The sequence below is a fragment of the Aythya ferina genome, assembly GCF_964211825.1.
Source record: "Aythya ferina genome assembly, chromosome: 4".
In the NCBI taxonomy this organism is placed as follows: domain Eukaryota; kingdom Metazoa; phylum Chordata; class Aves; order Anseriformes; family Anatidae; genus Aythya; species Aythya ferina.
This window is the reverse complement of record NC_140300.1, coordinates 59,057,582-59,069,270: the sequence shown is the minus strand read 5'-3', so window position 1 is coordinate 59,069,270 and position 11,689 is coordinate 59,057,582. Positions and strand designations below refer to the sequence as shown.

General features: G+C 37.9%; 2 long non-coding RNA genes across 4 annotated transcripts in view; one reads left to right on the top strand and one right to left on the bottom strand.

The window, feature by feature from the left end:
• Positions 1–4,849: 4,849 nt before the first annotated feature.
• Positions 4,850–8,089, bottom strand: LOC311436289. The gene is made up of 2 exons (XR_014692725.1): positions 7,957–8,089; positions 4,850–5,402 (listed from the first exon to the last, which is right to left on the bottom strand). It is a non-coding gene; the product is annotated as an uncharacterized lncRNA (long non-coding RNA).
• A 242-nt stretch (positions 8,090–8,331) lies between these two features.
• Positions 8,332–11,689, top strand: part of LOC311435765 — a 238,685-nt gene continuing 235,327 nt past the window's right edge. For 2 of the 3 annotated variants that reach the window (XR_014692391.1, XR_014692393.1), the window contains exon 1: positions 8,343–8,655. This is a non-coding gene — a long non-coding RNA (uncharacterized lncRNA). Of the gene's footprint in view, positions 8,656–11,689 lie in introns of all 3 variants that reach the window. The other variant, XR_014692392.1, reaches the window with a different exon arrangement.

Here is an 11,689-nt window from a genome sequence, read left to right as displayed (position 1 = left end):
TGAAGTGATAGATTCAAACTGTCTTCCACTTTCTCCCTTCAAAAACCTCAAATTAAATTTTGATTGGATTTGGACAATTTTTTTCCTCGTCTGCATTCTGTACACAATTTCTATATCAAAATCTTTGGCTGAAGTAATGATTAGCATGGCTTTGTCTGTGTTAGTAACACAGGAACATATTTCCCACAGTCTGTAAAGCCATGTACTTGGCCTTGACACAGTATCTAGGATTCACCTGGATCCCAGCATGGTCTAAATTGTTCTTAGTTTGATTTTCCGTGGCTTGGGTTTTCTGTAATTACTTGTAGTTGTATTGCAGAGCTCAGTCAAGGTTTCTTAACAAGACAAACAGATTGAAATTTCCTGTCTCCAAAGATGAAGATTTTGTTTGGAGCAATTCCTCCTTGAGAAGCAGATGTAGCATAGTATTCTGTCTGAAGAAGCCATAAATCAGTGCCCTTCCCTTTCCTGCTGCCAGGCAATTCCCTTTTCATGGGGAATACAAAGGGTGAGGGGATTCCTCACCCTTATAGACATGAGGAATCCCCTCAAACACTTTGCTTGCACATGGTATCTACTGCCTTACATCCCGAACCTGGGAGGGCTCTATAGGAAGGACTGCAGACAAAATAAGTAGGAGGGCATTGTTTTATGTTCTTTGGCAATTTGTCATTCTAGGTAGCATTCAGCTTGGTATGTGCTTTGTGTTACCTCTGCTTAGTCAGAAACTTGCAGGTTATTTCTTTGTTACCTTAGATGTGCTGCAATAGAGTTCTGTGCAGAAATAACGACAGCTCAGAGTCAGCGAAGCATACGAGCACGAGTGTGACAGTTTATATTAAATAGGTGCTTTTCTGGACCCTTAATTTGTGCACTTACCTTTTTGCAAACTGAGTTCATACCAACAAGTACTTATGCACGCTGCCGTTTTCTAAATCAAATAACCCAACACTTCTCTTATTCTCACATTGAATTGTTTGGCTGGCTTTGAATACTACAGCTGATTTTTTTGTACATCTACTCTAGAAGTGTCCTGAGACTTCTTACTTTGAAAAAGTGCCATGCTTTTTATATTTGTTGTTGGGAAAATTTGATGTCATAAAATTGATATAGGCATCAACTAGCACATTTTAAATTTATGTTTCTAAAGATTTAATAGCAGATGGATTTTTTGGGGAGATAAGATGGTATTAATACATTTGTCTGTTCATTGAGATTCAGCAACTGCTAGAACAGTTATATTTTCTTGGACATGATGATAGATTTATTAGTTCACAGAGATTTTGCTTGCTCACATTAAAAGTAAATTTCAGACATTCTGTTTGGGAAGAATAGTTCAGTTCCTGGCTGGGTGGAAGATTGCTGTACATTTGAATAAAATGCAGCTCATGCAATTTGTAGCTAAAATCAAATGACTGTAGAGAAATCGTTAACTATCTGATTAAGTTAATTAATCATCTCCTATGCTAATTAATGATCTCATATGCATTAAAAATAAAAGGCATCTAAGAGTTGGTGCAGACCAGTTCCTTTTCTAAAATACTTTATTAGAAATAGCATTAGAAGAACTCTTAGGCATAAATGGATGTGGAAGAAAAGATCTGCCTGGGCAGAGCAGCTTGAAGAATTGAGGTCTGTACTTGAGAAATTCAAGTGGAGTATTGGTCTTGCTAATTCACTTCACCAAGTCCACAGATAGCCTGCTCAGACTGATAACCAACAAAACAAGAAAAAATCCCTGTCCTCGGATTCTTTTCTTACATTTGGCTAAAGTAAAGCAAAAACACCACAGTGTAAAAGTACTGAGAAGAATTGTGTCCATTCTATTTTTTGCCCACAGCTACTCATGCTGTTCGTAACAAATGAGGATGAAAACTCAGAAATAAGAAATATACTCTAGAAAGACTATGCAGCAAGGCAGATTGAGAAATGAGACTGTGGTAAGCAGCTGGATGTCCCAGCAGTATCAACAGGTTTTGTACTCATGTCAGCAATGCTGTGCATGTCCAATGTTGATGGATTTTGCTTTTGTAGTCAGTGGAGGTTGTCATTGCTGTTTTATGGAAGAAAAATTAGTTTCTTTGTATAACTGTCAGCCTAACATTTCTTGACACATCTATGATTTGCTTATACTGAGTATTAGAGGCTTTTCACGTTATATGTTGATATGCACTTTGTCTCTGTGCTTGGAATCTGCCAATTAACTGTCATTTTGCAGCATCTTCATCTTTGCATTTTGAACTGAAGGGAAGAACAAAAGGAAAGACACTAATAATACAATAACTATATGATTTAAATATGGGAAAACCATAAAAGAAAAGGGAGTAAGAGGCATTAAATATTTATGAACGCTTGCTTTTCACTGCTCATTCTGAGGTGAGTTCTTTCTTCTACATAAGTAGACTACATACCGTCCAAAAAGAATTTCACTTGCTGTTAGGTTCTGATTTTATTTTTTTTTAAGGAGTTGTTCAAAAATAACTGGGGTTTGCAAATTTTATACATTTAGGAAAGACTATGTAGTATGAGTAGTCTTTTTTTTTTTTTTTTAAAGAAACTTGCAGTAGAAAAAGAAGGTACAGGTGTGCTATGCAGAATATGTAAACCACGTGGGTTACCCTGATTAACAAAGGAGCTCTATTAATTTACAAAACTTCAGATTTTCTTTACATGGTGCATAGCTTTCAAGCTGTTTCTCTATTTTGCTTACATTCTGTATGAGCTAAATTTGTACTATATTCATTGAGACCTGCAGGATCAGCTTTCAGTCTCAAATTGTCCTTTGCTTATCCTGGTAAGAACTTGAACTCAATTTTTCCAACACATAATTTGAAGAGCAGATAAACAGATAGTCGCATAGGCTTTTATTCACCACAACTCATTGCGGTAGATGCAATTTTTATCAGGTAAGTATTCCAATTCATGGTAGCTAATGAAAAGTCTATATCCCATTGTGTAGAGACATAATCAGGAGTTTATAACTACAATAAATCATTAATATACCAAAAACAAGTTAACAAACTTTGGAGGAAAGATTTTTAGAGGAAGGGAAAGATCTATATGCCCTTCACTTAGGATACCACCTAATTTATCTGAAAATTGTCCAAGCCTCTTTTTTTTTTTTTTTTTTTTTTTTTTTTTTAAGTGTTGCGTTTCAGCCTTGCAGATTAGATGCAGGATTGTTTGAATGCAGATATTATATTGCATGGCTCAATGGCCTAGCATTTTTCTGTCACGGCTGAGTCTCACCTTGCCCTCATTCTACGTCCCTACTTGCCATCATTTGAAGTCTTGTAGCCTTTCAGTCACCTCTTTACTTCTGCCCTTTCCAGTGTTTTCATAGCTTTAATTTTTCAAATCAAAACCGAAAAATGGTACTATACTTGTAGCAGCAGCAGCATGTGTTTTACACTACAGTGATAAAATGTTACTATTTAGCTACTGTTTGGGGAATTTCTTTTGTAGCACAGTCCTTTTGAGTACAAGCCTCTGCTGGGAGGCAGAGCCCAAGCACTGCTGCAGCATTGCATCACCTTGTTTGCTGAGAGCTTCCACCTCAGCCAGTGCAAAAGATGGACAGAGAGAAGCAGTTGGACTACCCTGTGACAATGGGTTTTGTATGTTATGGGGGGAAAGGGAGGAAGGAAAAGCTTAGGTATCACTCACATCACAAAGTCTGTACTTACTAGCTTCATCTTCAAGTTGTGTTCTGGGAGCTCCTGCTTAACTGACCTTTCAGAGCCTCTTCTGAAAGTAAATGCTATTCTCAAAATCTTAAATCTATCTCAAATCTTAACCCATCTTCAGCTGCATGTGTGGGGGTCAGTTGAACTTACACATTTCCATTTAACACATAGTTGAGTATTACTGGGCTGACATGTCCCACTATGGCATTTGTAGTGCTGGGCCAAATTAGTAGTATTAACCTGTTATATTGTTCTAAGCATTGGGTTGCCTTATGTTGAAAAGAAGATGTGAAATGGCTTGCAGATGTTTTGACTTCATAACGAATATTTTAGGGAGCTGTAAAAAGAACTGGAATTTTATTTTGAAAGGAAATCAGATAACAGAAATTGAGATTTTAAAAAGTGAGCCTTTGTAAGAAAGAAGAGAAAATTTTGCCAATTCTATAACCAAGAGCTACATAAAAGATAGATAGATAGATGGATAGTTAAGTATTATTTAGTAGTATGCTGGAAAAAATGGCATACCTTTCTCTATCAAATCAGAAATAACTGCAGTAGGAAGAACCTAGAATATTTGTATGTTTTCCCCACTTCTTTTGATAAAGAGAGTAAGCGGCCTGAACAGGAAGAAAAAAAGAAAAAAAACACACACAGAAAAAAAAATCTCATAAAAATATTTTCGATAAATACACTTTCTTTTGTCTTAATCTAGCTCTAGTTTTCTGTTTTGATGTCCCACTCTCTTCTGCTTAACACTTGATCTAGCTCTCTTTTGCCTCATTCATCCCTGTGCTTGTGTATGGTAATGCTCTCTCTTCCTCAGATGCCTGATTTTTTCTGACGTCCCTAATCTCTTTCAGATAGTCACTCCCAGGACCATATGACTTTTAATAATATACATTTACAGCATACATTTACTACTTTTCCAAGTGAAAGAAGTTGTCACTAAGCAAGAACATAATACAGTTTGTCAATTTTCAGTAGGGAAATCTTTTTCTTTTTTCCTCTGTAGATAATGTATGTCTGTTTAAGCTGTAATCTCTACCAGTGAAGTCTGTCTTCTACCTAATAATTTGCGTTGATGGGAATTGGTTGTTCTGAGTAGAATGCATATACCAGGTTTATAAGTCTGCTACCACGGTTGCTAGAGCAAGTAATAGAAACAGCAAGATCAAATTAGGACAGGATAAATCCTATAATTTTCAGAATTTTCAGTGTATTTTGGATTGATTTAACAGTGACAAAACTATTCTAGTAAAGAGAAATCTGCTGTGAAATTGAAAAGGATGATTTTCCTGAATGTGACAACGCTGTATGAAAATGAACCCTGTGGAATAAGGTTGGAGTGTCAGTATTTCTTAGACATCCTTGTTTTTAGCAAATAGAGTCCACTCTTGTGCCATGTTTATCAACTGGGTTTACAAGGTCAAGAGCTATGTTATAAGGGTAATCATAAAATAAAAAGGAAAATCTTTCAGAATGGGAATGAAAAGTGCATTTTTTGGACCTCCATGGTCTATAGGAATTAAAAAATTCTCCATAGAAAAACAGTTCCGTCTCCCTTCTGTTTTCTTGAAACTTTTTAGAGCTCCCTGGAAGGGATAAAACTTGTGCAGAGCCCAGCAGAGCTCCTGGGCTGTGGTAGAGGTGAAGGCTTGGCTGCTGGTAACTCAGCTTGGTCCCGGGAGCTCAGGTTGCTGGGATCTTGGAGGCTTTCTGTGGGGCAAACAAGGCATCAGAAAACCATACAGATTTACAGAGCAGATTCACTCAGTCAGTTTGTCAAAAAAAGAGAAAAAAAAAAAAAAAAAAAGAAGCTTATTTCTCTAAAGAAATTTTCCAGCAGAAAACTTTCTACTACCTTTACCTATGTACCTATGTGGGAATTGTCTTCCAATGCTGAAACAGGTAGACCAGATGTTATATCCTCAGCTGGCACATTCTTTCAGAGTGAAAGGAGAAAGAATATTCCTTCTCCCTTATTGTTTTTCTTCCTAAAAGTTGTAAACTTTACCACCTGCTACTCTTTTTCAGCTGGAAGTAAGGCTGAGGGCACGTGAAAGAAGACAGTGTGTCCTACTTGAAAGAATGGCAAGATTAAGTTCTAATTTATTTTTTTTTCCCTAGCCCCCTTTCAGGGACTAAATCCCCCTACTTTTGAATTATGTATGGGTGCCTCTGTTTCATAGCTCACTTTTTGAAGTTTTGTGTCCATTAACATAGAGTGAGACTGGCTTGAATGTCCTTATATTATCCTGGTTATAATTAACTTACTAATCTGCCAAATGAATATTTTTCTCATGGTGGTGGGTAGCTCTAGCTCAATACCCTTTATGGTTTAAAGCTTGCTCTGTCTTCTTTGTATTGGATGTACATACCGGTGACTGCTCAGGCTGAGATGAAGGAAATTTTAATTACCTTGAGGGAGTTAAGATTGCTTTCTCAAATGTAATAGGCTATCACTTAAACTGCATTATTAGCCTTTCCATTTTATTTTGCAGAAGGGTCAGCTGTGGTTTATAGAAGATATTCAGTTCTATATTACACCATTATTATCCAGACGCACATTCTGCAGCCTGCATTCTGACTTTAAATTTTGGCAGCTGTTTTAGATTTTTTAATCATTATTTTATTATTGCTTGGTATTGCTGAGCTTGATTTTTTTCCTACAGCTTTTGTTGAATACAGAAGGTAATGCCTTTCAGCTTTTTCTTACTAACAGCTTTTTTTTTTTTTTCCAAATTCATGTTGTCATGTTGTTCAAGCTGGCATTTCTTCCAGTGTTGGTGTTCAAGCTTATATCAGTGAGAGCACAAACAAACACCAATTGTCTTTTCTTTCTTTCTTTCCTTTTTTTAAAGGGAAAATGAAAGGAAGAAAATAGTAGGTTTCTTGTCTGTGCTATTGTGTATGACAACAGAAAAAAAAAAACACAAAGATATAACACAACATAACAGGTATTTGAACAATACAAGCAGAAAAACAGTGAGTTTCTTTTAGCCACCAGGGAGCAATGAATTTGTGTGATTTGACTGCAGGTAGTATTTCTGATGTTGCTTCAGTTTGAAGAAAAAAATAGCCTGACTTGGATATGCTCAGAGTTTGAGGTTTTATGTCTTCCCACCCAAATGAGCTTAACCTTTTCTTGGATCAAACAGTACCAACCACAGACAGTTACAAACATGTTTTGAATAAATTAGTTCATAAACATTTTATTCCCATCCCTTAATGGTGAGTGCTTCATAATGCACTGCCAAACACGATAAGATTTCTCATTTTATGGATCACTTTATCTGCAGTCTAGTAATTGTACTTTCCACGGCACACTATTTGTGTGAAGCACTGGTGACATTCAATGCCCAGTTAGACTGCAATGTGATTAATCCTCTGCACACCTTGCTTAAGGGCTTTATAACTCATATTCTCTTTTTTAACAATGGCAGGTATGAATTCAGCAGAGAATCTGAGTATGCAGTAAGTTTCTCTGCATCAAATTTTGAGCTGCTGAAATACACAATATGTTTTCTAAAGGTCTGGCTGCATAAGAATGAGCTGCAAATATTTTTCCATCTATCAGTGCCAACTCCTACTCCTGAGGATGCATGCATTTACACTGCTTTTGGGAAAAAATGGAAACAAACTGCATTATGTGATATGCAAACTCTTGATAAGCTTTTTCTTCTTGAAGGGTTAATTACAAAAAGCTTTATCAGGGGAGTACTTCAGAGCTATCTGTTCTATCAAGAGTTGCATGTGATAGTTATGAGTGGATTGCATATCAAACACTATTCTGGAGAGACAAACACGCTGGATTCTAGCTGGAGAATCCATCTCTGCTGTGAAGTGAAACAACTCCTCTTACCTTTTGAATTAGCCTGTGTAGTTTCTTGGCATTCAGAAGGAAAGATGTGTATTTCTTATTTACCAAGACAACCTTTGTCTCAGGCTATGCAACAGATGGAGAAGGGAAAACATTTCTAACTATGCCAGTGTACAAAATGTCCACTGAGAAGGAAAAACGTTGAAGAACATCACTTTGTAAACCAAGTTTAGAGCACTGACCTCTGCTTCGGTTCAGCTGGAAGACTCTGTTTACCAATTTATTATCACAAAAACAGAGATTTTTGATTTCTAGCTCTCAGGTATCTCTTACACGGTGTTTTACATTCCAACTGTTACTCTCTCTTCTTTACTTTTGTATCCTTCAGTCTTAGCTTATTGAAACCCATTCAAGATTCCCGACTTAGCAGGGAAGCTAGGATATATTTACCTCATTAAGACTCTTCTCCCAGGCTTCCCCCCTCCCTTGTGTGCTTGGGATGTATTGTCCTTCTGTCCCACTCTTCTCAGCTCTACAAGCAAGGATGTTTTGTTTCTGCTTTCTTTGTTAACTGGAAGGTTTTGTTTTGAAGTCACGGTCTGGTATGTATACTTGAATGCAAACATCAATAGCCTATTAATCCCAGGTGTAAATCAATTGAAATCAGTAGAGGTAGAGTGGTTTAACTTCAGCTCTTAATCCATGTTATTGGAATAATTTATTCTTTCTTTTACAGCTGGGAAGCCCTGCTGATTTCTGTTAGGCAACTGAGGGCAGAATTTATTACTTGAAGTCTTATTAGAGAGAGGTGCAGCTGAAATGAGTGAACTATCAACACTGGGCTGCAACTCAGCTGTCTCCTGGTGTGATAGCAGTAAGAAGGTGGCTCAGCTTCTGTGTTCTGTGGCTGATGGCTGAGTCCGAGAAAGTGCTCAGGAAAACAGAAGTCACCACCGTCTTGCTAACTCTTTTGTGTGTGCGGAAACCTGCCACTGCTGCTTCCACCAAAGGGTCAAATGGAGCATGAGGGGAGCGGGTGCTGCTGGGCATACAGGAAGAGGCTGCAGGGACTGCCTCAATCCCTCCCATTCCCTGAGAGCAGCAGGAGCAGCAATCCTCTCTCTTCGGTGCGCCCTTCTACATTTACAGGTTTGCGGCGTGTAAATACGTTATGTTACTGTGGAGCAGCTGATCTGTTTAACTTGTTTCCCACCTGGGTGATGATTTGTTTTGGGGTCCATATGAAGCCTGCAGCATTGGCTTAGTGGGGTGAATGTTGTGCCCACCATAGGTAGAGAGTGCTTTCCTCAGTTGCCTTTGAACTGATATTTTACTTTAGACATTTGTTTCATATACCAGATTTATTTCCCTTAGTAGCATGTGTTAGGATGTATAAGAGCTGCTGACCTGCGACAGCTGTTGTATTTCTATGCCTTGCTGTCTTAAATAGGAGTATTCAGTTAGTGAATGGAAACTTACTGAAACCTGTAGGAAACTATTTGCTTTGTTGTAACTTATATCAATAAGCAAAGTTAACCTTGATGGCAATGAAATTATGGCAAACATAAACAAGATGTTTCCACTCAGGAAAACAAATATGTTACAGTAGTTGAACATTAGTGTTAACTTCTGTGATTCACAGGTAGCAATTAGTTTAACTGGCAATTAATAGAAAAAAAGTAAAACCAAAATCATTCAACACATCCAGTTTACTTAATGTAATAAAAATATACTGGCTTAATTGATCCTAAGCTGCTATAAGTAAAAACTAATGGCGTGACATGGAGTTTAACTATGGGCTTCAGGGAGTGATACTTTTTCATGTAATCAAATACAGCGAGATGCATATAAGTAAATTTCACTGTGGCAGGACAAATACCTATAAGGAATTAAGAGAAGGAAGTCTCCTTATTTTGAAAAATATAACCTCTAGCACCAAATTGCTAAATTAAACAGTTATGGAAAGAACTCAGTAGGGGATATTTTGTAACTTCTCCATTAAGTCATCAGTCAGGGAACACTCAAAATTTTGTTTGTATCACCTGATCAAAATTGTAGTATCTGTTTAATCTGGGATTTGATGATGTTCTGTGTGTCCTGACCTTCCTGTGATGCGTTTTTTGAAGTTTTGTAGTTCTACATAATAAGCACCAACTGTACCATGAAGTACATCTTAAAGAACTTTTGACAAATATTGGTTTTGTTTTCTGTTCTGTGAATAATAATATTCTTAACAGGGAAAAAAAATGATGATTAGGCAAACATAACAGATTGAGGCAATCCAAAGCAGCCTGGGCTATGTTTTATCATGCAGCAGTAAGATGGCTACCAGAGGAGGTGGTTAGTTGCTGTTGATTTCATGTATGCATCATGAGATGTACTGACATTTTCAGGGACGTAAAGAAAGAGAAGCATGGGTTATTGAAAATCATGTGGTACCTAGATAACTTCAGCAATTTTATTCATCCTCATGATTCAAGCACAAGTTGCTGTCAGAAAGAAAATGGAAAGAAATCCTCTGCTTTTTTTTTTTTTTTTTTTTTTTCCTGTGGCTCATAACAAGCAAGTCAAAATTAAAAATAAACATATCATTAAACTCAAGTCACTTTGTTTTTTGTTAAGCTAACAAGAAATGTAAGTATCCTAAGTATTAATCAGATTCACAATTTAAATAAATGAAGCAGTGAGCCAGCAGTGTGGTATTAGATTGAATCATCAGGTGGGCAATTTTGTCTGCTCAATATTGTGGTGAACCTGACTGCTTGGTAATGGCAAGAAATCATTTTTTTTAAACTGAAAATTAAGTTGCTTCCTTGTTGTTATATATGGAGTGGTAATTCGTGTCGAGAAAATGGTTGATATTAATAAAGAAGGGGGAGATTTGGGAGGGTGGCCATGGGGGTCAGAAAGCCCCGTGGTTGATGATAAGATTAGACTCTTAACGATGAGGCCATCAGGAATGTAAAAGAGTTTAGAGGGAACAAAGAAGGGTGATTCAGGAGACTCCATGCAGTCTTGGGTTGCTTGTTCTCCAGCCATGGAGAACATTCCAGGCATGGAAGTTTCTGGGTGTTTGTTGTTGTTGTTATAGGCAAAATTGTTTGACCAATGAAAAGTTGTTTTGAAAAGAACTGCTGTGGGGAGAAGGGTGTAAGAGGGGAGCCTGCCCTCAAGATAAAAAAAAAAAAAGGCAACACGATGAAGTTATGTCATCACTAAAGAAGCAGAAAAAAGGAATGAAAATGAACAGGCTAGCAGAACGGAGACCAGGACGGGAGCAGGCACACTGATTGCCTCATGAAGATGGGTTTGGCCAAACTCAGCAAACAGCTCAGAGAAGCTCGTACAGAAAGTCGCTGGAAACGGGCGCACTGGAGCTGAGAGAAGCTCGAGCTGAGAGAAGCGGACCTGTGCACACAACTGCCCCTCGCTGGTCAGCAGTTGTGCATTATGGGGAATCATACGACCTTAGGAACAAAGACTGTCCTGGTAACCTTACAGCTTATTCTCCTTATTAACAATCAGACAGTTTATGAGCCTGAAATATGGGACCAGATTGATATCAAGGTGTGGGACTCTGCAACTGAAAACTACAAGGTTGCAGTGGGATTGCTTGGCACCTGGTGAGCAATATCTGAGGCCTTAAAGAGCCATGTGGAGCCACAGTCACAAACATGTGGTTTGCCAGACAGCGAGGGAGCTGCGGGCTCCTTTACTGATCCGACTGCTATGCCATGGGCTCCTCTGCTGCTACAGCCATCGAAGGCTTTTGCTGTTATGCCCCCTGTTGTCCTGAATGTGCCTTTTGACCCAGGCCTATTGGCCTTGGGAAGGAGATGGATATGCTTTTCTTCAGTCTGGGAAGAGTGGGATACATAAGGCCTGAAGACTGAGTTGCTTGACAACTTAAAGCGAGACATATTGTTCAAAAGGAATGGAAAATGGAGACTTGTTTGTAATTAAGAAAAGGAATGGAAAATGGAGACTTAAGTCATGGAACTTAAAAGATTGTTACCTTTTCTGATTGTACGTATGTATAGGTGTACTCAGGTTTAGTATGTAAAGCAATGTTCTGTATATTTAGAATGTTTGATGTTCGTGTGTGCGTGTTGGTGGAGTGTAGACTCCCCGCACACCCAGCACTGTTTACTTGCCTTTTATACTTTTTATGAATATTCCTTTT